The sequence below is a fragment of the Protopterus annectens genome, chromosome 11.part0, assembly GCF_019279795.1.
Source record: "Protopterus annectens isolate FY-2018-M chromosome 11.part0, PAN1.0, whole genome shotgun sequence".
In the NCBI taxonomy this organism is placed as follows: Eukaryota; Metazoa; Chordata; order Ceratodontiformes; family Protopteridae; genus Protopterus; species Protopterus annectens.
Window position 1 is genome coordinate 855,119,288 of NC_056745.1, and position 26,159 is coordinate 855,145,446.

Genomic DNA, 26,159 nt, shown 5'->3' on the forward strand with positions numbered 1-26,159 from the left:
CACAGAATACCCCAGGCATCTTAGCACTGCTATCACATATTGTAAATGATGAAGAAGTTCGTCCTTTCCTTGGGCCAGAATCAGGCAATCGTCCAAATAAGGATAGATCTGTATTCCTCTTAGCCTGAAGAAAGCAATCACTGGAGCCAGAACCTTCGTGAACACTCTGGGCGCAGTAGATAAGCCAAAGGGCAATGCAGAGAACTGATGAGAAGTCCCAGCTCGAAAACGCAGATACTTCCTGCAACTTAGCCTGATAGGAACATGAAGGTAAGCCTCCTTGAGATCCAGAGTCACCATCCAGTGATCTTTGCCCAGCAGAGGTAAAAGCTGTTGTAACGTCAACATTTTGAACTTGGGAATGTCCAGATAAGTGTTGAGAATAGATAAATCCAGAATTGGTCTCCACGTGTTCCCCTTCTTTGGTACTAGGAACAGGCGAGAATAAAATCCTAGGCCCACTTCTGGCAGAGGGACCGGTTGTATGGCCCCTATTTGGAGCAGCAGAGAAATTTGTTTGTGAGCCTCTAGTTTTTGCTGAGGAGGAACGTCCGGCATGCCTTTGAAAGGAGGCAAGGTATGGAAATAAAACCTGTAACCTTGGTGTATGATATCTAATACCCATCTGTCTTGGGTAATCAAACTCCAATTTTCCTTGAAGAGTGCCAACCTTCCTCCCAAAGGTGCTGCCATGCAAGAAGGATCTGGCAGCTGAAAAGGTAGGTCATTGGGCCTGTTTACTGAAAGGACTGGCCCCTGCCCTCACCCGAAGAATGTGCAGGAGAACTCCTGTTCGAGGTCTGAAGGAGCTCTGAGCTCTGCCCCTACCACGCCTAGATCTACCCCTAGACTGTGAATCATAAGAAGGGTACGTCCACCCCTTAGCAGGCCAATTCCTACTAAACTTCGGAGGCTGAACTTGCAAAAAATCTTTAACAGTCTGCATAGACTTAGCCTTGTCCTCCATTTTCTTCAAGACTGACTCCACAGGTGAACCAAACAACACATCAGACTGTAAAGGAGCATCCAAAATCCTTGTCTTAACATGTTCAGATAAATTCTGATCCCTCAGCCAGGCGTGCCTGCGAAGAACTGACCCAGTGGCAGCCACCCTAGACGAGGCCTGTACAGCATCAAAACCACATTGTAAAGAATGCTTACCCACCTGTTCAGAAACATGTACTAAATCTTGTAATTCTTTACACTCAATGCCTTCCGCCAGAGCATCTACCTTAGACTTCAATTGAGAAAGAAGATAGTTTTGATATTTCAACATGTGAAACTGGCAATTCAAAGCCCTCATAGCTAAGGTGGAAGAAGTATAGACTTTCTTTCCCCATCTATCCAAAGCTCTGGCCTCTTTATCTGGAGGAACCGGATTTTTACAACAGAGGCCTTGACACCCTTAGGTCCCTGACTAACAGTTTCTGGGTCCGCCCTAGGACTCTTATAAAGATATTTATGAGCCTCAGGCACCCTGTAATACCTATCCGGTTTAACAGGAGCAGGAGGCAAAGAATCAGGATTAAGAGAAGCCTCTGCAAACACATCTTCCACAACATCCAGAACAGGAGGTATAGCCAAAGGCCTATGCTGGGGTAAAAGCAAAAATTCCCTAAGCCTTTTCCTGGAATCAGAGAAGTCCTGACCTTCCCACTTAAAATGTTCCCTCATGGAATGAAGAGTCTCTGAAAAAGAAAAATCCTCTGGAGGAGAAGCAGAAGGAGTTGAATCATCTGCATCAGAATCAGAATAAGGAGAGTACTCCTGCAAGTCTTCAGCCAAGACTCTGAAACATCTGAAGCCTGCTCAAAACTCCCCAACTCTGGTTCCACCCTAGGCCTCTTATCTGGAGGGGGCAAAGAACCTCTAATCAAAGTAATTAAATCTTCTGCCATTTTAAGCATGTGCTTCTTGGGCACAGATCCTGTAGAACTAGGAGTGACACCAACAGAAGCTAAACCTGGTCTGCCTCTGGGAGAAGCCTTAGAAACAGAAGGAGAGGGCCTAACCACCTTAGGAAGGGAGGGGAGTACAGTAACCTGAGAAGCCCCTTCAGCCTGACCTGCCTCCTGAGAGGCCACATCCTGCAATAACAAAGTCTCCCCCTGGGACTCCAGAGAAGCCTCCGCGGGAACCACCGGTTCCACTGCCACCTCTAAAGAACCGGCGTCCGGTACCGCCGACTCTTCTTGCCTGTCTTTAGCTGCTTTGTCTTTGCGCTTCTTCGAAGAAGCGGGCGTCGGAGCATCCGACGGCATCTTATAATTGCACCGCTTCCCAAAGACCAACCTGGCACAATCTAACCTTCGCTTAATAGTGCGCTTATTGAACCTAGCACAAAAGCGACACCCAACAACGTCGTGCTCAGGCCCCAAACAAGGAATACACAAAGTATGATAATCTCTATGCGGTATCTGTTTCCCACAAGAAATACAGTTATTTACTTTTTCTGACATCCGGTAAACCACTGAGGCAAGAAAAAACTAAAATGTTCCCCAACGGGGTACTTAGCCAACTTTGACTCGGTCTGAAACTCCGAATTCGAAAAATTTCAGAACGCCGAACGGCACTTGCAACACTGCTTCTGCATTGGACCATGCGGCAAAAAAGACTAAGGATATGACGTCGGTCATGCGCATTTGTACCCTGACGTCCTGATGTCAGTCTTAAGCGCCTTGACCGACGTCAGCCTAATACTTTGATATTCGGGCCGACCGAGGACAGCGGACTACCCAAGTGTAAGGACTGCAGCAATGTGAGATGAAGAACATCTTGGAAGTTTTGGAATTTGACTGACAGTATCCAAGAAGCAACCTATGAATTCTAATGTCTGAAAGGCTGTAGACATGACTTTAGATAACGGACCTTAACCCCTAACTAGCTGCATAACTGGAGTAAGGTGTCTCTGGCTGTGATAAATGACGATCTCATGGGGGCAGTGAGGAGCCAATCGTCCAAGTAAAGGAAGATCTGAAAATTCTGCAGCCAGATCCAAACTGCCAGGGACTACCAAGAGCGCAGTGGTGAAACTGAATGGTAGGGCTCAGAACTGATAATGATCAGCCCCCAGAAGGTAGTGCAGAAACCACTGGAATGCCTATCTATCTTGATATGATGATAGACATCCTTGAGGTCTATCGAGCACATCCAGTCGTCCTTCCTCAACAGAGGCAGAATTGACTGCACTGTGCCCACCTGGAACTTGGTCAGTTTCACAAAAAGATTCAATCTGCTTAAAGCCAAAACAGGCTTGAGGTTCTTGTTGTTCTTTAGCACCAAAAAGAATCTTGGTAGGCCCTGGATTTTCAATGGTCTGGTGGGACCTCTTGCATAACTCAATTTGCCAGCAGCTGCTGAATTTCTACCGCTGCCTGTAATTTCCGACAGGGTGGAACATCTGGGAGATGTCTGTAATGGAACACTGGAACTTCTCAAAAGAGAAGGTATAACATCTGAATACAACTCTCAACACCCATGTGTCTGAAGTGATGTTCTCTCAAACCTGTGGGTGATGAGCCAAACAACCCTAACTGCCTCCAGAGCAGGAGATTCAGCAGACTTTCCATGGGCATGGATAGTTGGCCAACTCTCCATGGCCGCTGAAACAGCATGCTGGAGAAGACTCCACGGAAACCCTGATTCTGCAGAGTGCCCCTGCCCCACGAGTGGCTTCCAGTATGGTCCCCCCAACCTCGAGAGGACCAGTCTGAAGGAGAATCCTGGGACTTTTTTTTTTTACAAAGAGATATGCCTCCCTTTTGATTCCTCAAAAAAGCTTCACTGATGGCTAGCAAAATGCGCTCCTACAGTGGGCAGTGTCTTCCCTTCTTGCTCGCTCCTTTTAAGAGTGTCCTTAATCCTTGGCCACAATGATCAAAAAGTCATCAAAGGGGATGTTAATATAAGATGCCTTGAAGAAATCCACAAGTTTGCACAGTCACATCTAAGTATGGTGACGGGTCTATATTAGAAGCACAAAAAGGCTTCTTAGCGAATACGGAAACAGCAACACATTAATCGAATCGCATTTAAGCGATTCGATGAATAGGTCATAGGGCAAGGAGATTGTTGGTCAGCTTCACGGAGTTGCCCTTTCCTTCCCTATAGTGCGATCTTGGAGTTGGTATATTTAGTTAGGGGGGGGGTCACACGGGGGGGGGGGTGAAGCCCCCCCACCGGTTTATGGTGTTAAATTATTTTTTTTAGTGAACGGCCACGCAAGTTTTTTCCCTAGGGAAAAATTTGATTACATGGCCATTTGCCATGGTCAGGTTTTGTGCATTATATGTAGACTTTTATGTAGTCGCACATATGCACTTTTGGTCTTATAATATAGACCCATGTCGACACATGACAATGCCAGAGCCAGAGACTCAAAAAGCTCTATCAGATACATTTGAAATGAGACTCAAGGAAACATTGGAGACAACTGAGTGTATGGTAGACAACTGAGTCTCCAGAGTCTTTGAAATTTCTGGAGACTGCAGCGTCTTAACATTCCTAAACACTTCAGACACCAGACTGCGCTGGAGACTGGTCAAGTAGGATAAATGGTTAAGTGCCCTTAGAGCGAATGTTACTATGGCATAAAATCGCTTACCGAGACAGTCGAAAACCCGAGATACTCTGTTCAGGGGATGGACTGAGTAACTCTCCTCAGAGACTTCCTTCTTAGTGGTGGCTGCCACCATGATCACATCCATGGCAGGAACCTTACTCCAATGTGTTCTTTCCTTGGGAGGAGTAAGAATTTTGTTAGGCTTCTTAGGAACAGACTTCACCATATCAGGTTCCTGCCATGCTGTCAGAGACATTAGGTTTATGCATACATCCGAAGGAGGGGCCATGCAAGGCATGGATGGGACCATACCGAAGGCCAAGAAAAATACTGACTACTCCAGACAGGGGGCCGCAGTGGTCCAGCCCCCGCAATGGTGAAGAAGTTCCAAGAGGTCACCAAAGGAGGGGTCATCCCGCAGAGACTTGGGGGACCCCTTTCCTTCCTCAAAATCAATATCCTCAGTGAGAAACCTCTCAGGGGTGTCAAGGTACTTCCAATTGTACTGCCTCCTACAGGAGACCTCCCACTCCAGTGAAGCTGGAAGAGAAGGGGAAGAGGCAGAAAGCCCTGCCAGGGGAACAGATTGGAAAGAAATAGACATAGGCTGTCCCAGAGCAGACTGATGACTGGTCACAGGTCCAAATGAGAAGGGGGGGAACACATCAGCTGGGGACTACTGACCGACCCATCTCCTTACGGGTGAATGTCCTCTCAATGAAGTTGAAGGTGAAAGCATACTTTGGCCTTCCGGAGCTCACAGTCCCAGCATCTGGAGATATGCAAGACACACCCGAGCCTTGGGTAGCTACACTTTGCTCCACTGTGGAGACCAGAACCAAGCTTTCAAATGCCAAATCTCTTTGTGGGAGGAACCATCCTGAAGCTGAGTCCATGACTCTGACCCAGAAATGTCAGCCTTGATGCCACGGCCCGAAGATCTGGTCAGCGTCAACAAAATCAAGGTAGGAGCCAGAATTGAAAACCATGTAATTACATCCAGCACCAAAGATGGGAATACAGCTGGGCCCGAGGCCTCGAATCCAAAGAGACCAAAAATTTAAACCAGGGTGATGGAGCCGAGGCTCTGGAACAGGTCCTGGACCCAAAGGGATAAGACCAAATTGCATCTGGGTCTGCAAAAAGGACCTGCTCAGCTGCTCCAAGTTAGAAGCTTTGAAACTGCCCACCAACCTCAATGATAAGCAGAAGAAGCCATCAATGGGGGCGTGGAGGATCAATTGGAGGACAAGGAACCATCTGCTGGATCCATGCCGGGGAAGGAGAAAATATCTCCAGTGCAATGTACATGGAAAAGGGGGAAGCTACCAACCTGATGGAGCCGATTTAAATCAGAAAAGGAATGCGAATGCTAAGCTCCAGAGAAGGAGTCTTTCTAGTAGTTGACACTGAGGGTTAAAAGCCAACGCACATGCCAAAGTAACCAATACACCCAAAAGTCTGACAAGTCAGTAGGGGGACTTGCAGCAGACAGAGAGAGGAGGACCCTCTTACGATCCCCCTTGGAGGTCTTGGGGTCCTTAGAAGAGCGGTGCTCATCAGATCCATCTCTTGATACCAAAGAAGCAGAGAAAGAAGAACAAGCTGGAAGAAGGCCCTGAAGGACCAACTTTCTCAATCTTTCATTGATTGGGGGCGGGGGGTTGGTTCCAGGGCAAACAATAAAAACACACTTATCGTGTGCATCTTGACAGGGCATCTTGTACCCACAAGCACCACATTTTTAAAGCCCTTATCCATAAGGCAAACCAACAGACTAGAAAACAAAAAAAAAGTATCCTAAGTACACTGAAAATCAAATCCTATACCTTAGGACAGGAAATACAACCAGCAGACCAAGCAAACACTAAACTACCAAAGAGTAAGAAATAACACAGCAAACACAAAAGGTTGGGAAGGCCCAACACAAACACTACATTAGAAAATTAAGCTTAACCTAGCTGTCCAACTACTTACACTAAAACCTATCCTAAACACAAGCATTCTAACAAGTGTAAGGGAGAAACACTGAGGAAAGATCTACCACAAAAGCTATAAGAAAAGGATTTGCTATCGAGGAGCTGGATTGAGCTGCTGACAGGTATGGCAGTAAACTTGATTGGGGGTGTCAGTTGAGTAGCAGGGGATTGTGGCTAAGGGGGGGCAGAGCTAGATGACATGACGTCTGAAGGATTTGGCCACTGTTGGATCCAATAACCCATAGGTTAAAGTAAGACGGAGAAGACATCAGATATGTATACATGTAAATGCAGATAGACACCCACATCATTCTTATTTCATGAAACTGAAATGATTAAAAAAACACACTCGGACAATGAACTAAATCAGGAGGTACACAAAAAGAATTATAAGAAACTATGGACGCTCCAGAAAAGTAGGGTACCTGTAAATCACCATCTTCATGCAGTAAATTCACTAATGAATTCAAATTTGTGCAAAGTTGTTGCTAACTTGACTGAACTTTTATCATAAAAAAGTATAATGTGTTAATCCCATAACTATATACCACTGAAGCTAATATGAAGCACTGAAATGGGAATGTCTGCATCACACAGGTACATGGCATATTTTCAAGTTGTATTGAAAATTAAATTTCAAAAAGCGTCCAAAACTGAATTTAGGATACGTTCAGCAGGAGTAAGAGCTTATTTATAGACTACAAATGCAGACAATTTATTATGCATTATTAGTAGATTAATATAGCATACAAATCATTTAGATATAATGAATGCAATGTCACTCAGCAATTAGATCCTCCCCAGAATACAGTCAAACATTACTTCATAAATGATATAGGGAAAAAAAGGCTGTACCTACTGTCAATTCAGTGAATGTGCATCCTCTGAAGAATACGCCACTCTACATAAAGTTTCCCTAAACTAATTACAACAACTAAAGGCAACTTAGCAGGGTATTGTATTACTGCTTTTGTGTATTCTGCTTGAATGATTTCAGCATAGTTATTTTTTAGATGAATATTTTTCTCCACAAGGCTGTTTTGCCCATTGGCAAACCAAAATGGAGCACCCCCTTTCTTCTTTATATAAAAATAGGTTTAATTTACTTCCTGAACTACAGCTGAGCTTCTCCTAGATGGGGAAATGACAGAGATTGGAATACATCCTAACTCTCCAAAGATTGCAGAGCTGCGCATATTTGTTTTGATGGTGGTACCATATTCAGTTACGGAAAAAAAATGTAGTCTAACACCCCTTGGCCCACAAGAGATAGGACAACTGTTGACTTGCACAACACTGGCCACTGAGCCATACACATTTCTGTACACATGTCATCTCTAAGCGCAACACATTGACTGGTTGGTGTTACCTTGCTACATCACCTAGCATATGCTGGATGTCAGTACTACTGTGCACTAGGCTGCCTCCCATGAAGCTGGTGCTGACTGTTCACTCACACCCCTCTTGGCCAGGTCTTCCAACCCACAGGATGATACTCAAACTTGGGGCACTGACGTCATAATCAGGGCTTTGTCAGTCATACTACAGAGCTGGCATTTTCAGCAAACCCAGCTGTAGGGCAGGATTAAATAATGTTTGATGGACAGCATAGATTAGATACAGATTGCCACAGTGTTACAAACTTACTACACACATTTACAATGGTATCAGTCTGATACAGAACGTTTATCTTTTTAAATTGTGACTTCCCTTCTGTTATTCAGATCTCTGATTACTTGCTAAAAAGACATAAAAACTTGGCAGTCTTTCCTAGTGACCCATCTATCAAGCCAGTCCCTGTTAAATTAGGTAGAAACATCTGCTCTTCCTGTATGGAATGCTGCTGCCATCTGGTGGCTCTAAGCCTAAACAGCCTTGATAACAGACTGGAAATCTGTTTGTGACTATGTTTCTACATGGGTATATATTTGTGTGAGCATTTTTTTTACTTGGCCTTTTTATCCAGTTTGGGTCAGCTAGCTGTGCAATCCTCGTGGTCACACAATGGCCTTGGCATGTATTCTGACGTCAGTTTGGAGCTGAGTAAGCTGGATGTTGAGGTTTCTATGGAGCACAAAACCATCAAATACAGACATGTTTTTCCTCAAAAGTCTTCTCTTTACAGAAGGATGTGAAGAGGCTAATCTCTTGTATTAAATTACCTGCATTAGGTCTTCTGGTCTTGCCACCAGACGCAATGCCAATGTTTACATCTTGTAAGATCCTCATGATAACGGCAGCTGTTTTTGGCAGTGTTCTATAACGGAATTATAAAAAATGTGTAAAACAGACCAAGCCGCAAATATTATATTTCTTGATTTGACCAGAGGGACCAATTCCAATGGATGTAGTTATCCAGGAAAGAAAAGACAATATAGATTAGGATCTGTACATTCCCCAGCTGAGGAAAGCAAGAGCTCCAAGATACAGAAGAAGCTAAACTACAGACTCACCTCAGTGCAGGTAGCAGATGACCATTCATTTCATGTGTGTGTAATTTCAAGATTTGAGAGACTGTTGAATGAATGAGCCATTAGAATTATTTTGTCACTTTAGAGCTTGAAGTTTTTTAGGGATGATCTTCATCTCAGAAGCCTGAATAGAAGTTATTTTATTGCAGGGAATTGGGCCCCACTGGTAACCAGACATACTTAGCAACCTAAAAAGAACTCAGGCAAGAAGTCTCCAAAAGCACAAATAAGCTGCATCTTCTTACAGTCTTCACTCACTTTCACTAACTGAGGTCCCACAATTTCCACCATCTCTTTCTCTACACGAGTCTTTGGATGTTGGACCCTCTTAGTTTAAGACTTCACTTGTAGTCTGTTCAAAAAGGTGACCCAATCAGAAGTACAATGCTCCAAGCGGCATAAGTTCACGATCAATGGATCACATAAACCTTTCTACCTCAACATGGTTAAGATCAGGAAGGACAGAGTACTACAAAAGTCAAGATTCATCATGCATCTTGATCTTTTTTTTTTTTTTTTTTTTTGTCTTTTTGGAGTAAACCTGTTTTTTTTTTTCTAACTTTGGGTGTTGCTCTTCAGCTGTCTAACCAACAACTTAATTCTTACTTAGCAAGCACCAAGCACCAAAAGCAAGATAGTCGGACTCAGCTCCTCGACAAAAAAGTTTATTCAAACCACAGATGTTAAAATTTAAAATAGAAACACCATTAACGCTTTTTCAAAAACTGTTGAGCACACAGCGTTTTCGTCACATTAAGTTGACTTCATCAGATGACCAGTAACATTTTTTAACTTCCTTTTATACCATATTCCATTAACTCATTTGCTTAATTACTTAGAATAATGAATTAATTGACATCAATCCATGGTAGTATATAGACCTTACTCAAAAATCTAAGTAAAAATACATTTAGAACACTTAAAACTTTAAACTTTAAAACCGCATGTTATATGGTTGTTACAAAATTCTTTGTTCACAATACATATTGTTTCTTCCTATAACTTATTGTTAATATTCCTGCCAGAAGTGCATTATTGTTGAAATTATCTTATTGCATTTAATGATAAATATCAATAAATATTTTTTGTCAAGAACCCTTTTGGGAATATATAAATATAAAAGTATATAAAATTTTATTGCACAGAATAATTAATTACATTATATAAATAGAAATATATAAATATCTTAAAAAGAATCAAAAGAAAAAAATGAATCAAAAATTGAATAAAGAACCACTGCATAATTGCGACATCTAGTGGTGAATAACATTATTACACCTTAGCTTATAGCTTAGCTGCTCTTAACCTTAAAAGTGGCAGTATGGATATTTTATCATTTAATCCAGGGAATTTATCTGAATTCAAAGACAACTGCCACCACAGCTCTCTATATTCGACTCTATCTTCCCAGGGACCTCCCCTAGGGTCTTTATTGACTTGTTCAATTATAAGGAATTTGTATTTATATTCCATGCAAGTTTTGCTGTGTTTAAAGTGCATTGCTTTCTTTTCTAGTTGATATGTCGTACATATGCTCATATATCCTCCTCTGGAGGGCTCTCTCTGTCTTTCCTATGTAAAAAGAGCTACATGTTTCACACACTGCTAGGTATATTATGCCCATAGATTCACAATTATAATAATCTGGGCTATATATCCATTTGTTTCTGCTCTCGAGGAACAGTCCCTCTTTATTCAAGATATAGCAGCATTGTCTACAGCGACCACATTTATATGTACCTTTTTTATTTTTATTCCTATTTTTCCCATATCCACTTTTAGTCTCTAAAATGTTACCAATACTTCTAGAATTTTTGTATATTATTTTCTTAGGAATATTACCAATACCTTCTATGTCTGTTAAGGCTGAAAATCTGTTCCATTCTCTAAAAAATATTTTTCTAATTTCATTATTTAATCCATTATATTCTAGTATCAATGCCTTAGTGAGGTCATTTCCATTGGAAGATTCCACATGGCTTGAATCAGTACCCCCTTCTCTTTCTTTCCTGGTTTCGTTAGTTCTTTTACTACAATATATGGGGGCAAATCTATCTTTTCGTCCCATCTCAACTTCTTTTCTGATTCTTTTAATGAATGACTCAGGATAACCTCTTTCTGAAAACATATATTCAAGTAAATCACATTCGTTATTGAAGTCAGAGTCTAGGCTAGTCATTCTACTCCCTCGAACGAACTGCCCTTTCACTATGTTTTTCTTGCAATGCTTTGGGTGGGCACTTTGGTAATGTAGATAAGAATTACAAAAGGTATCCTTCCTGTGTATTTTTGTTTCAAAAGCATTACCCTCTTTATATAGTTCTAAGTCCAGATATATCATTTTATTTTCAGATATCTTATGAGTAAATTTTAGGAAGCTGGTAGTGTTGTTGATATATTTTATGAATTCATCTAACTTGTCTGTTCCTGCTGTCCAAAAAATTATTATGTCATCCAGGAACCTTTTGTAGAGAATCCAGGATGAACTATATTCTGAATCAATAATGTACTGTTCCTCCCATTTTGCCATAACAAGGTTAGCATAGGAGGGGGCACACGCTGCCCCCATTGCAACACCCTTAATTTGTTGAAAGAATTCGCCTTTGAAGAAGATGTAGTTGTACTTCAAAATTAGATCAATCAGCCATAAACTAGCTATCTTGTCGTTCCGTGTCATTTTATCATATTCAAATACTATCTCCTCTAACATTTCTTTACCTTCCAGATAAGGGATAGAGGAGAAAAGGTCCACCACATCGATTGTAATGAATATAATATAATCTTGCCATTTACATTCATTGAAACATTTCAACAGATCCCAAGAATCCTTTAAAATACTTGTTTTGTTCATCCATATGGGTTTTAATTTGGAATCAACATATTTGGCTAATGTTTGTGTCTTGGATCCTTCCGCTGATACTATTGGACGAAGTGGCGGATCCTCTTTATTTTTATGTATTTTTGGGATTCCGAAAATGGTGGGGATTCTGGGTTTGTCAACTTTCAGGAATTTATAACTTTTGTGATCTATTAGCTCTTCTTGTAGCATATTGTAAAGATCCAGGTCTATCTTGTTATAGGAAATATTAATTTCATTTATGGAAGCAGTAACATATCTATCTTCATCCCATAGTAGTGAATACATCTTACTGTCATATAGAATATTGTCCATTATAATAATGCCTCCGCCTTTATCTGGCTTCATAACCCTTATATTGGGGTTATGCTTCATATCATATAACAACTCTTTCTCCTTTTTAGTAATGTTCTCTTCATTATTCCATCTGATATTATCTTTCCTGATTGCCCCCTCCAACACTCTTTCCAGGTTCTTTAACTGTGGGTGGAGTGGTGGGTTATACGTACTTTTTCTGTTGAGGCCATCACTTGGTCCTTTATACCCACTTGGAAAGATAATGCTGAGATTTACTTTTCTCAAAAACAATTTTATGTCAAGGATGCTTTTTGCAACATCACCTTTACAGGAAGGGATAAATTTCAAGCCTTTGGATAATAAGGAAAAGTGTTCTTTCTCTATTGAGACTTTGCTAAAGTTGTATATAGAAAAGTTACCATGTGTAAAACATGGTCCATTAACCTCTATATCTACATTATTTATTCCTATATCAGGAGCAGATTGGGTTGGGAGGGTGTCTAGTATCTCCCCCTCCCCCTTCTCCCTCCATTCCTCTGAAAATTTGTGTACTGCGGAGCCTGTCTATTCAATAGCCTTTCGGATCTCCTTAATGGGGGAAATGCTGAATCATAATCTCTATCGTACTCGGAATAATTCCCATCCCTATTGTCATCTAATTCCAAGTTAGGATCCATGTCAGTACTAACTAGCCTCTCCTGGTAGGGCTTATAGTAACTGTTTTGGTAAGTGGAACCTCGGGGTTTAGGGTAACAAGTCAAATTTTCATATTCTTTCATGTCCCTCTGTAGTTTTTTTATTTTCCTATTTATAATATCATTACATTTCTGATCAATGTCAATTCTTATATCATAATACTTTCTTTTTTCTTCTTGTATACCAAAAAATAAGTCATTATGAATGTACTGGTCTAATGTTTCTATATCCTTATGTAGGGCTTCTTGAATTCTACCATTCTCTTTGATAATTAATTTTAACACTTCTAGGCCACATTTGTTAAAAACTTCACATAATTCTTTATAATACTCAGTACCATAAGAAACATTATTTGGAAATTTAAATACACGCAGGCCCTTAGGCACAATATTCCTAGAAATGCATTCATAAAGATATTCATTTTCAATTTCCAGTGCTCTGAATTTAAACATTAAATTGTTTAAATGCTCCAATTTGTATTTATATGTACCATCTTTAAAATTCCGCTGCTCATTTCGTATATCTTGGGAGCTGAAGTTAAAATTAACTTTCGGTTTGGACCTTAACCAGTCCTTGGTATTAACAGAATTGAAAATACCGGAATGTACAGTACCTTGTGGAGGCACACTGCCTCTATTATTTCTTTCCGGATAACTGTCCGAAGTACCCTGGTTGCTGTTCTGCAAAATATTAGGTGTATTTTCTGGTTGGAAGGTTTCTCCGGGGTTGCCGACGCCACCTACATCGCCTATAAGCTCCCCTTGATTACGAAAATAGTTCCTTGTGTTGCCGCCATCATTGCAGATATTACCAGCACACCGTGGTCTATTAGTAGCTCCCAAAATAGATATACTGAGCGGTGTAAGTATGTTTATAAGTTCCGTAAGCTGCCCGATGAGCTTACGGGACTGTCCCACATCATCTGGGTTCCTTATTTCCTTTGGAGGCGTGTCCTCCATCTCGCTGCTACTAGTAAATCACCTCCACTGGAAACACCACGAAAACCACAGTAACTCAGCAAGCACCAAGCACCAAAAGCAAGATAGTCGGACTCAGCTCCTCGACAAAAAAGTTTATTCAAACCACAGATGTTAAAATTTAAAATAGAACCATTAACGCTTTTTCAAAAACTGTTGAGCACACAGCGTTTTCGTCACATTAAGTTGACTTCATCAGATGACCAGTAACATTTTTTAACTTCCTTTTATACTATATTCCATTAACTCATTTGCTTAATTACTTAGAATTACGAATTAATTGACATCAATCCATGGTAGTATATAGACCTTACTCAAAAATCTAAGTAAAAATACATTTAGAACACTTAAAACTTTAAACTTTAAAACCACATGTTATATGGTTGTTACAAAATTCTTTGTTCACAATACATATTATTTCTTCCTATAACTTATTGTTAATATTCCTGCCAGAAGTGCATTATTGTTGAAATTATCTTATTGCATTTAATAATAAAAATCAATAAATATTTTTTGTCATGAACCCTTTTGGGAATATATAAATATAAAAGTATATTAAATTTTATTGCACAGAATAATTAATTACATTATATAAATAGAAATATAAAAAATGAATCAAAAATTGAATAAAGAACCACTGCATAATTGGGACATCTAGTGGTGAATTACATTATTACACCTTAGCTTATAGCTTAGCTGCTCTTAACCTTAAAAGTGGCAGTATGGATATTTTATCATTTAATCCAGGGAATTTATCTGAATTCAAAGACAACTGCCACCACAGCTCTCTATATTCGACTCTATCTTCCCAGGGACCTCCCCTAGGGTCTTTATTGACTTGTTCAATTATAAGGAATTTGTATTTATATTCCATGCAAGTTTTGCTGTGTTTATAAAGTGCATTGCTTTCTTTTCTAGTTGATATGTCGTACATATGCTCATATATCCTCCTCTGGAGGGCTCTCTCTGTCTTTCCTATGTAAAAAGAGCTACATGTTTCACACACTGCTAGGTATATTATGCCCATAGATTCACAATTATAATAATCTGGGCTATATATCCATTTGTTTCTGCTCTCGAGGAACAGTCTTACTTACACTTGAGACTCCAAGGGTCAGTAACTGTTCTATTAGCCATATACTGCTAGCCAGGGGGATAATATTTTCTTATTCATATACTACTGGACCACTAAGGATCGTCTTTTTCAGCTAAGACCAAGTTACAGTAAGCTAAAATTATTAGGATGGAAAACTGAACAAACAGAAAACAAAATATTACAACAATAAATAACAGCAACAAAGCAGTAATACAAGCTGATTACAGCTTAATCTGAACAGTTAAAGAAAAAGTCAAAAAGAGAGCTTTTAAAACAAGGAAACAAAGAGCTAGTTATAATATTATATACTCTCAGTTTAGAACAGTTGATGTCTAGAAGAACAGTTACAGAATAAAATGTGCTGCAATTAAGTAAACTGTATGTCAAGTGAAGATAAGGATAGAAAAGGGCTGTTATTTGCACTGAGGTGAAGGTGAAGCATAGCAGCAGTGGGCATCAAGTTACAATAAAACCCACAGGAATGCTCCAAGAAAGTATTAATTCAACAGATGAAAGATCATGCATACACTGAGAATAAGAAAGAAAAGGCGAAAAGGGAACCAAGTGATATTACAACAGCAATAGTAACTGCACACTTTGGTTAGACAGCATACCCACTCATTTTGAAGACTTGCAGGGACATAAGATTATAAATGAAGGGGGAACCATTCCAAATTCACCTTCACCACTACAACACACAACAGACTGCAAGGTAATAAGAGTGTATCTGCAGGTCTGCTGCATGCTGCCTGCTGCAAATTTGACTCTAGACAGAGTAAGAGTACCGTACACTAAAACCACCGCCAATCAATAAGCATACGTGATAGACTTCTTTATCATTAAATTAAGGAAATGAGAACAGTTCAACGGATGCTTAAAGCTTTTATTTCTCAAATAAGCCTATCAGTGATGCAAGTCTTTGATCATGGCTCACAGTTGCAGCAAATAGATAAATGCAAAAGCAAAATAGCCCAATTTAACACCAACTCGCCCATCAAATTCATCCTTCCTCTACAAACATGGAGACACAAACATTTTTTTTAATGTAAAGCAGGATATATGCCATTGAGTCCAAGTCCTAATAGACCCCTGTTTTCCACCATGTTTAACTGGTGGGTGCCAGGTGATAAGCTCCCTTAATCTTCAACTTTGTAGGAAGCTGTTGACCACACAAACCATCTTTCTCTCCTAAGCAAAACCTATATCATTTAGAACTCAACTCCAAACTGCAGCTCACACAAAGTTTATAACTGGCGAGAATAAAAACAAACAGTGTTAATGCAGGTGCATAAAAACAGGGTCTTTAGGGTGTTTTCAAAGACCTATTTCCATCTGTCAGAAAGTGACTGGGTCACAGACTACCAACAAAATACATCCAGTGGTGTTTAGAAAGAACTAAAACTAATGAGGGCATGTGACATCTTTGTGCTTTACACAAGGACAGTTTTGTTTTTTTTTTTCAACTAAATTCAATGAAAGTGCTTGCAAGCGCTGCTATCCACATTCACTTGTACAAATTAATGTGCTTAATAAAAATAATAATTACCACCCAACCACTGATCTGAGTAACTGCAGGCCCATACATTTTACCAGCCTCATATGTAAGACAATGAGAAGAATCATCAAGCCATGATAGATGAGGATATAGACAACCTGCAAATGCTGGATCCATCACGGTTTGGCTTTGTTAAAGGAAGGTCATGCCTATTAAAACTGGTGGATGTTTTTGAGAATGCCACCAAAGCACTGGATGATGGTAAGACTGTGCACACAGCTTACCGCAATATGCTAAGGCTTCTGATACATTACCCCACTCAGGCAATATACACAAAACATTAATTTAGGTATAAACCCTTTTATCACTTGCTGGAAAGCCACCTGGCTGACTAATAGGACCTAGGAGGTCAAAATAGGTGGAGGCCACCTCCCCCAGGGGTCAGTATTGGGCCCGCTTTTTTTTGGCATATATTTCTCTGAAATGGAAGCAAATGCTGAAGGTTTATGGCTGACTTAGTTTACAGAGGATTGCAAGCTGGGGGATGTCATCAACTCCCCTGCAGGCACTAGCATTCTTCAAGGAGGCCTATCGCTGATTAATAAATGGTGCCAAAGCCATGGTCTTAGACACAATGCTAAGAAATGCATAACTGTATCCTTTGGGAAATCAACCATCTGACTAATTACATTGATAATACACCCCTAAGACTCAACCCAGTGGTCAGGGATCTGGGTACACACATGGACATTAGCCTTACCTTCGACCAGCACATGGCCACAGTGGTGAGGAAATCCTTTTATGTTGCACAACTTAAGTGCATGGCATCTAGCTCCAAAGAGGTCATTATCCCCACTGTACTCTGCCTTTATCAGATCAATCAAAGAGTACAACGCTCCCTTTGATATGTACTTGACCAGGCATATGCAGCAACTAGAGGGACCTCATAGGTTCCTTACAAAAAGAATACGAGGCACAACAAACCTGCCTTATGCAGAGTGCCGTACAGCCCTTTCCCACTATTCAGTCTCCTACAGATGGTTAAGGAGTGATATATGCCTGGGTTACAAGGCATCTGCACACCCAACACTTATGAATCTCCTACATATTCACAAGTCAAAAAGTACCAGAAATACAAGGTTTAGAGACCAGAGTTTTGTTTGTGACTTAAAGCATGCTGGAAAGACAAATGTGCCCCAAAGACTACCCATCCTATTGAACAGGCTTCCCATACATGTAAAGCAGAGTTTGTCTCTTACCTAGTTTAAGTACAACCTAGACAAGTGGATGGGGAATAGGAAATTTACACCGGGCCTGGCACTCATGTCCCATGACAAAGGAGATGTGTCAAAATGTGTTATAAAATGCCTGGCCTTTAATGTCCTATTTAGATGCAGGACATCATTATTCTTTTTGGATAACTTGTCTAGGCTTAGAAAGGGCCCTTTGGGTCGTTGACCTGGTAACGATCTATGAATCTAAGAATCCTATTGTCTGAAACTGTACGTGTTAAAAGAAGAAATTCCGATAAGGAAATTCCAAGGAGGATAAGATATAGGCAAAACCATGACATACAAGTTGCTTGCAAGAATTCAAATGAAAAGTTAAAACTACCCCCAAAAAGAGATATGGAGGGAAACAAAGTACACCTGTTGAATTTGATAATCTAGAAAACCAAACAGTGCAATACAGGTTTGAAATTAGGTCTACCCACTTGTTTTGGAATACTGCTGAGCACAATATTCAACTTTATTTACAGCCCAGAAATTTTTTGAAACACGTGACCTATGGCATAAGCCACCTCGAAAGTGAAAATTTATTTTGAAAGTGAAGCAAGACAAAAAAAAAAGTTCAGGAAAATTCGGACTTGGGGGAAGTCAGATTCAGTGTAAAAAGAGCTGACTAAGCAAGCAATAATGTCCGACAGTGTGTGCTCACCCTGGGGTGTTGTGAGGCCTGATGCCACAGGTGGAGGGCCTCTACACCCCTGGAAGGGCATTAATTACACATTAGTACACACCCTGGGGGGCATTACTGTGAATAGAGAATGGGTTCGCTGTAAATTGTTGTCTTTACTTACTTATTTAGATTTCTTTTATTACTATATTATATATTTTTTATATATTTTGGATGTAAATAGTTCCTCCGCCCAATGTTTCTAAGTTGCTGTAGTACATGCAAATTGTGTTAGAGAAAGCATTTTACCTCCAAAATATATCATTTTAAAGAAATATCTACATATTGGTTTTATTTTTGGTCCCTTACTGCTAAAATGCTTTCTTGCCAGTCATTTGGGGATTGAAGTCACTAAATAATTACATACATTTGACTTTCAGAAAATTCATGTCAACACAAATCCCTTTATGTAACTTACTTTTTATTTATTTATTTTTATTTAAAATCTGTTCCTATTTTGGAGCCTTTGTTCCTCCTTTATTTCAGGCTTTATCCACATTTCTCGAGTTAAAAGCTGGAGAGCTGTGCAATCTCACTGTCTCTCCCTCTGTCACACAGACAACATCTGCCCTCACTCACACACCCTTGCCCTTCAGAAAATGCATGCCAACACAAGTTGTATTATTGCATTATTGCAGCCAATTCGTGATTTTTTTTAAACAGGAGTACGCTCCTGTTTTGAGCCTTAGTTCCCCCCTTAATTTTACGTTATATTCAATTAACTAGTGTAAGAGAAGAGAGGTATGTTAATCTCTTGAATGCTGCTGCCAGTGTTGGATCGCTCTCCCTCTTCTCACTCTCACTCACACACACACACATACACACTTTGCTTTCATGCATGCCTTCACACACAGACAGACAACAAACACATGCAGAAACGGAAACATACACACTTTTTTCTTTTATATTGATATTTTACATTCGTTAAAAAGCAAAAGTGCTGCTTAGCAAGTGTAAAATAATGGCTTGATCATTCTCGAATGCACACATACACTAACACACACACACACACACACACAGACAAAAACACGCACACTTTTGTTTTTCTTTTTAAATAGATTTTACACTCGCTAAACAGCAGAAGTGCTGCTTAGCAAGCGTAAAATAACGACGGCTGTTCCGGTTTCTCAGTCCTAGCTCCACAGAGACTTGATATGCAGCTGTGAAGTGGTGGACCAGTGTTTCAGCAGGCATCACTTTTACATTAATGCCCTGTACGAGAAAGTACAGTTTTGTACCTACCATAAATGTAGATGTTCGAGTGTTCACCCTGCTGCAGTCATCACACTTGGGTTATCCTGCCGTCAGGCGGTCCCGCAGTCGGCCCGAATTCCAAAGTCTTGGTCCGGCGTCGGTTGCTGTTGCTTCTTCCCTGACGTCAGTGCGCCAGGGGTATATAAAAGAGGCATCCGACGCCATTTTCTTATATATATATATATATATCCACACACACACACACACACACACACACACACACACACACTGCTATATAAAAATAAAACAAAACCCTAAGGTACAAGCAAATACACCACAGAGGTAGAATAGGATAAAGTGATAGAGATAAGTTCAGCTAGTTCAGAGGGGATGGAGGGAGGGTAACCTGGACTGCAGCAGGGTGAACACTCTAACATCTACATTTATGGTAGGTACAAAACTGTACTATGTTCATCGTGTTACCCTGCTGCAGTCATCACACTTGGGTTGAATCCCAAAGCTAAGGAGGGGAAGTGGAGTCAAACAGGGTTAGAAGAAGCTAGTAGGCCATGCAAAACTGCAGTGGCAAAACCAGCTCTAGTCTTAGAGTAAAGAGGTAAGTGATGGTGTTTGGTGAAGGTGTGCACTGAACTCCAAGTAGCAGCTTCCAGAATATCCTTGGTTGGCACTCCCCTGAGAAAGGCTGCTGATGTAGCTGTAGCCCTGGTGGAGTGGGACCTAATGTTAGCAGGTACTGGTTTCCCATGATGTGTGTAGCAGAAACGTATGCAATGTCCTATCCATTTAGAAATGGTCTACTTTGAGATAGCTTTTCCTTGTGATCCTGTAGCATAGGCTACAAAGAGCTGGTCAGTTTTTCTGAAAGCCTTAGTTTTATCCAAGTAGTAACGTAATTGCCTGTGAATGTCCAAATAATGCAGGAGTCTTTCTCCTGTCTTCTGGGGATTTGGGAAGAAGGTGGGCAAGTGAATGGTTTGGTTTAGAGCCACACTGGATACCACCTTTGGCATAAAGGAAGGATTAGTTCGTAGAGAAACTCTGTCGTGATGAAAAATGAGGAAAGGTTCCACTGCCATTAGTGCCTGTAGCTCTGAGACTCTTTTAGCTGAGGTTATTGCTAGTAGTAGGGCAGTTTTCCATGAAAGAAATTTTAAATCAGTTGAAAAAGCTGGTTCAAAGGGCGGCAGTGTAAGTTTTTCCAAGACAAAGTTGAGATCCCAAGTAGGTGTTGGAGCTCTCCTTGGCGGTCCTTAAGTTCTTAGCCCCTCTGAGGTACTGTCTTAGGAGTGGATGTGAAAATAAAGGAGGATCTGTGCTGTAATGAGCTGAAATTGCTGAGGCATGGATCTTAATAGATGGAAAGGAAAGTCCTTTGTGTAACATCTCAGTTAAATATTGTAGAATCTGAGGAATGTTCGGCTCCAGGGGGATTTAGGCCTTTAGCCTGGTTCCGGGCGCAAAATCTTTTCCATTTGTCTGAATAGGTTTTCCTGGTGCTGGGCCTCCTGGCCTCCAGAATGACATCCATAACAGCTTTGGATAAAGGTGTTGGCTGGTTGTTTAGGTAATTTGCCATGCAGCCAGGTTTAAAGTCTTGAGCTGGCTATGTAGAATCAGATTGTCTCGCTGGGTGAGCAGGTGAGGAATTTGTGGCAAAATCCATGGTGGGCCCTAGGCCATGGTCCTTAAAAATTGGATACCAATGTTGGCGTGGCCAGTCTGGTGCAACGAGAATCATTTGTGGCCTCTCTAATCTGACTTTCAGCAGTACCTTTGCTAGAAGAGGCAGTGGAGGGAAGGCATACACTGTTAATGTTTTCCAACTGAATGAGAGGGTATCCACTTTCCAAGCTAGTGGATGGAAGGTCCTTGTGCAAAATTTTTGAAGTTGGTGGTTGTGGGGGCTTGCAAACAGATCTATGTTTGGGCGTCCCCATTTTTGAGCTATCATTGCAAATACTTGTGGATATAGTTTCCATTCGTGTGGATCCATGATGTTTCTGCTTAGGTCGTCTGCCAATGTGTTTTTCTTTCCTGGCAGGAAATGTGCTTCTAATTGAACCTGGTAAGACAATGCAGTGTTCCACAAGGTCATTGCTTGCCTGCATAGAGGGTAGGAATGTGTGCCCCCTTGCTTGTTTATGTACCACATAACTGTGGTGTTGTCAGTCCTTATTAGTAGTTGTCCTGGGTGTAGAAGGTCCTTGAAAGCTGTTAGGGCATTCTGCACTGCTAGCATTTCTTCTTGATTGATATGCAGGTGTCTCTGATCTGTAGTCCATTTGCCCTGAATGCACTGTCCTGCCATGTGTGCTCCCCAGGCATAGTCCGATGCATCCATTGTCATAGTTTGCCTGGCTGTGGGTAAGGTGAAAGGCTGACCCTTGTTGAGGTGACTTGCCTGTGCCCACCATAGAAACTCCTGTTGAAGGCAGGGAATGAGTGGAATCATTGTTTCCAAGCTGTGGCTGTGCTGAGTCCATACACTTTTCAGGTACCATTGTAATTTCCTCATATGCAGTTTTGCAAATGGTATTAGTAGTATGCAAGATGCCATGAATCCCAAGGCCTGCAGAATTTTTCTTGCAGGGAGTTGGGTCTTTGTTGCCATTATTTTGAAATATTGAAACAGCTGTTGTTGTTTGTCTGGCGTGAGATAAGCCATCTGGGCCATTGTATTCAAGCTGGCACCCAGGAATATTATGTTTTGTGAGGGCATTAGTTTTGATTTCTTTTCATTTACTGTGTACCCTAGGCAACTTAGAAGGTGTTTGACAAATGCTGTAAAAGAATGTCCTTGCTTTCTGCTTGAATAAGACAGTCGTCCAGGTATGGGTATATTTGAATTCCTCTTTGTCTGCAGTATGCAATTACTGGTGCCAGGCATTTTGTGAAGACCCTGGGCGCAGTAGATAAGCCAAAGGGCAGTGCAGAGAATTGATAATGTGTTGAACCTGCAAAGAAGCGGAGGTATCTTCTGCAATTTTGTCTGATAGGGACATGCAGGTATGCCTCCTTGAGGTCCAAAGTGACTAGCCAAGCATTCTTGCCCAGCATGGGAAGAAGCTGCTGTAGTGTTAGCATCTTGAATTTTGGCACTTGCAGATAGGTGTTCAGAACTGAAAGATCCAGAATGGGTCGCCATGCTTTGTCCTTTCTTGGAACTAGGAAGAGTCTCGAGTAAAATCCTTGTCCTTGCTCCTGTGAAGGTACCTGTTGAATGGCTCTCATTGTTCATGAGAGCTGCAATTTGTTTTTGTGCCTCTGCCCATTGACTTGGTGGCAGGTTTGGCATTCCTTTGATCCTTGGTAAGGTATGAAAGTGGAATCTGTATCCTTGAGAGACAATGTTTAGAACCCATTTGTCTTTTGTGATGATGTGCCAGCTGTCTGCAAAAAATGCTAGTTTTCCTCCCAAGGGTGTTGCCAGGAGAGATTTGCTTGGTAGTTTGAGGATAGAGTCATAGTGTCTGCCTTCTGCTAGCTTGGGGCCTGTCTTCTCCTCCTTTCTGGGTAGCAGAACCCCATTGGCGAGGTTTGTAAGGTCCCTGTGACTGACTTCTGCCCCTTGGGTGTCTGTATTTGCCCCTCTGTGATCTATCTGAAGCTGGAAAGGACCAATTTTTTGTTGGCCAATTTCTGCTGAAGGGAGGGGGTTGTACCTGCAAGAAATCCTTGACCGTTTGCATAGATTTAGCCTTATCCTCCAATTTCTTTAAAACCTCTTCTGCTTTGACACCAAATAATACATCTTGTTGTAAAGGTGCATCTAATAATTTTGCTTTAACATGGTCAGGGAGGGTTTGCTCTTTTAACCAAGCATGTCTACGTATGACAGAGCCAGTAACAGCTGCTCTACAGGAAGCTTCCAATGAATCAAATCCGCATTGTAAAGTATGCCTGCCCACCTGTTCAGCTGCATGCAACAGATCCTGCATTTCCTTGAATTCAGGCTGTTCTGAATGTGTGCTCATTTTTTGTTTTAACTGAGACATCAGGAACTGTTGATATTTCAACATGTGAAACTGGCAATTTAATGCTCTCATAGCCAGAGTTGCAGAGGTGTATATTTTCTTTCCCCATCTATCTAGGGCTCTGGAATCTCTTTCAGAGGGCACAGGATTTTTAGCCATAGAAGCTTTTGCTCCCTTAGGACCCTGGGAAATGGTTTCTGGGTCAGCTATAGGGCTTTTATAAAGGTATTTGTGTGAGTCAGGTACTCTGTAGTATCTGTCTGGTTTGGCTGGAGCAGGAGGTAGAGAGTCTGGATTTAAACTAGACTCCAAGTAGACATCATCCACAATATCTAAAACAGGAGGGATAGCAAGAGGTCTGTGCTGGGGTAGTTAAAGGAACTCTCGGAGCCTTTTCTTAGAATCTGAGTAATCCTGGCCTTCCCAGTGGAAATGTTCCCTCGTGGTATATAATGTTTCCCAAAGGAGTAGTCTTCAGGGGGAGATGCTGAGGGAATAGAGTCTTCAGCATCAGAATCCTCATAAGGTGGAAAAGTGTTATCCTGTTCCTCAGAAGAATCTGAGGAGAGAGAAACCTGGTCAGAGGATGCATAATCCTCCTCTTGTCTTGGTCTTTTATCAGGAGGGGGATGGGAACCCCTGATAAGGGTAATTAAATCTTCAGCCATCTTAAGCATCTGTTTCTTAGGCATGGGGCCTTGACCTGTAGACTGATGAACAGATTTCTTAGGCTTTAAAGGAGTTTTAAGCTTAGCATAAGATTTAATGGGGAGTGTAGTCGGTCTGAAGACACCTTCTGCAACCGAAGGAGTTTCCTCTGCACCGGTCTCGGTAGATGGCTGCGTCGGACTAGTAGACTCCGCTTGGGAATCAATAGCTGTCTGGGGTTCCAGCTCTGCGGTCGTCAGGGGCCGTGTAGGCGCCTCACTGAAAACCGGAGAACCGGCGACAGGCCCAGCTGAGGCCACGGGGTCTGGCTTATTCCTAGGCTGCCTGTCCTTATCCTTGCGTTTTTTATGAATTGCGGTCATCGGCTGCTCCAATGGCATTATATAATTAAATTTCCTACCAAAGTAATGCCGTGCAAAGTCAAAACGGCGTTTGATAGTGCGTTTATTAAACCTAGCGCAAAACCGACAACCAGTGACGTCGCAGTCTGGGCCTAGGCAAGGAATACAATAGGAATGGAAGTCCTTATGAGGTATTTGCTTCCCACAAGAAATGCAATTGTTAACTTTTTCTGACATCAGACTGAGGCAAGAAAATGTTCCCCAACGGGGTACTTAGCTTTATTGAAGACTTCGGACTGAAATTCATATCGAAAATCTCAGCTGTCGGCCGACCGGCACTTACGAACTGCTTCTGCTTCGGGCACCGCGCGGCAAGAAAGACTGGAGAAAATGGCGTCGGATGCCTCTTATATACCCCTGGCACACTGACGTCAGGGAAGAAGTGACAGCAACTGACGCCGGACCAAGACTTTGGAATTCGGGCCGACTGTGGGACCGCCTGACGGCAGGATAACCCAAGTGTGATAACTGCAGCAGGGTAACACGATGAACATTGTTGGTTCTTCAATCAGGGTGCTGATGTACAGTAAAGCCCATTCTCTAACATATCATAATGAGATCACTCCAGAGGGCTTATTCCTTAACAATGGAAAGAGAACACTCTGCAAGTAATACTTCATTTTCCTTTTAAAGTACAATGGGACAAAAAAAAAAAAAAAGACAACAATCAAGTCAAACTAAAAATTGTCATTGGGATCAACACAGGAATCAATGTGACAAAAGGGAAGGAAAAGTTGCAATACAGAACAAGTTCTCACCTTTCAGACTCTCCGAAATGTTAAATATATATTATACAGGGGCAGTGCGCACACACAGACAGACACACAGACACACACATGCTGTTTAGCTTTAACATTATTTCTCAAATATATTACTCTCTCTTGATAAGAGCTGGATACTCACAAGATGCACAGAACAATGCATTTCCAGGTTGCGTACTGTGCTTAAGAAAACAAAACTAAACTATTTTTTTCATTTGTACTTCCTTTTTTAACATATTCAGTCCTTCAAAGATCATTCTCCATAACAACAAAAAAAATATGCAAAATATTAGAATAAATTAGGAATATTTTCCTCCTGCATGCCTCTACTGTTAAGACACAATTGTACCTCAGGAAAAAAATACCATTTGCAGTTTTGGAAGTTTATTCCACTAACTTCCAATGGCTGCATCCTGAGACTTTTGTCAAAATTAAGTTTTATCATCACAGATCAGAGAAATATTCATACCTCTAAAACTGCATGTCTTACTAAGGAAGTGTAAATGGCAAACTGTTCAACACCAGCTAAGATAGTAGCATTCACTAGAGGCTAGGATTCTGAAGAAACTGTGTTATAACAAGTATGGTTCCAATAAACTGGCATTAAGTAATAAACATCTGTTAATCATAAATTACCATTTTTACCTAGTAATCTGTATGCTATATCAATTTAACAAACACCTAGCAAGACTCTGTATCTCACTGGATTATAACCACAGGGGAAAACAGTGGCAATTATCTATGAAGCACATAT

The 26,159-nt window shown here is 41.1% G+C and overlaps 1 protein-coding gene across 2 annotated transcripts in view; it reads right to left on the reverse strand.

Annotated features, from left to right (window-relative positions):
- The window catches only part of HSPA14 (heat shock protein family A (Hsp70) member 14), a 580,056-nt gene that overhangs the window by 383,014 nt on the left and 170,883 nt on the right, over window positions 1–26,159 (reverse strand). The gene's annotated exons all lie outside the window — the stretch shown is intronic.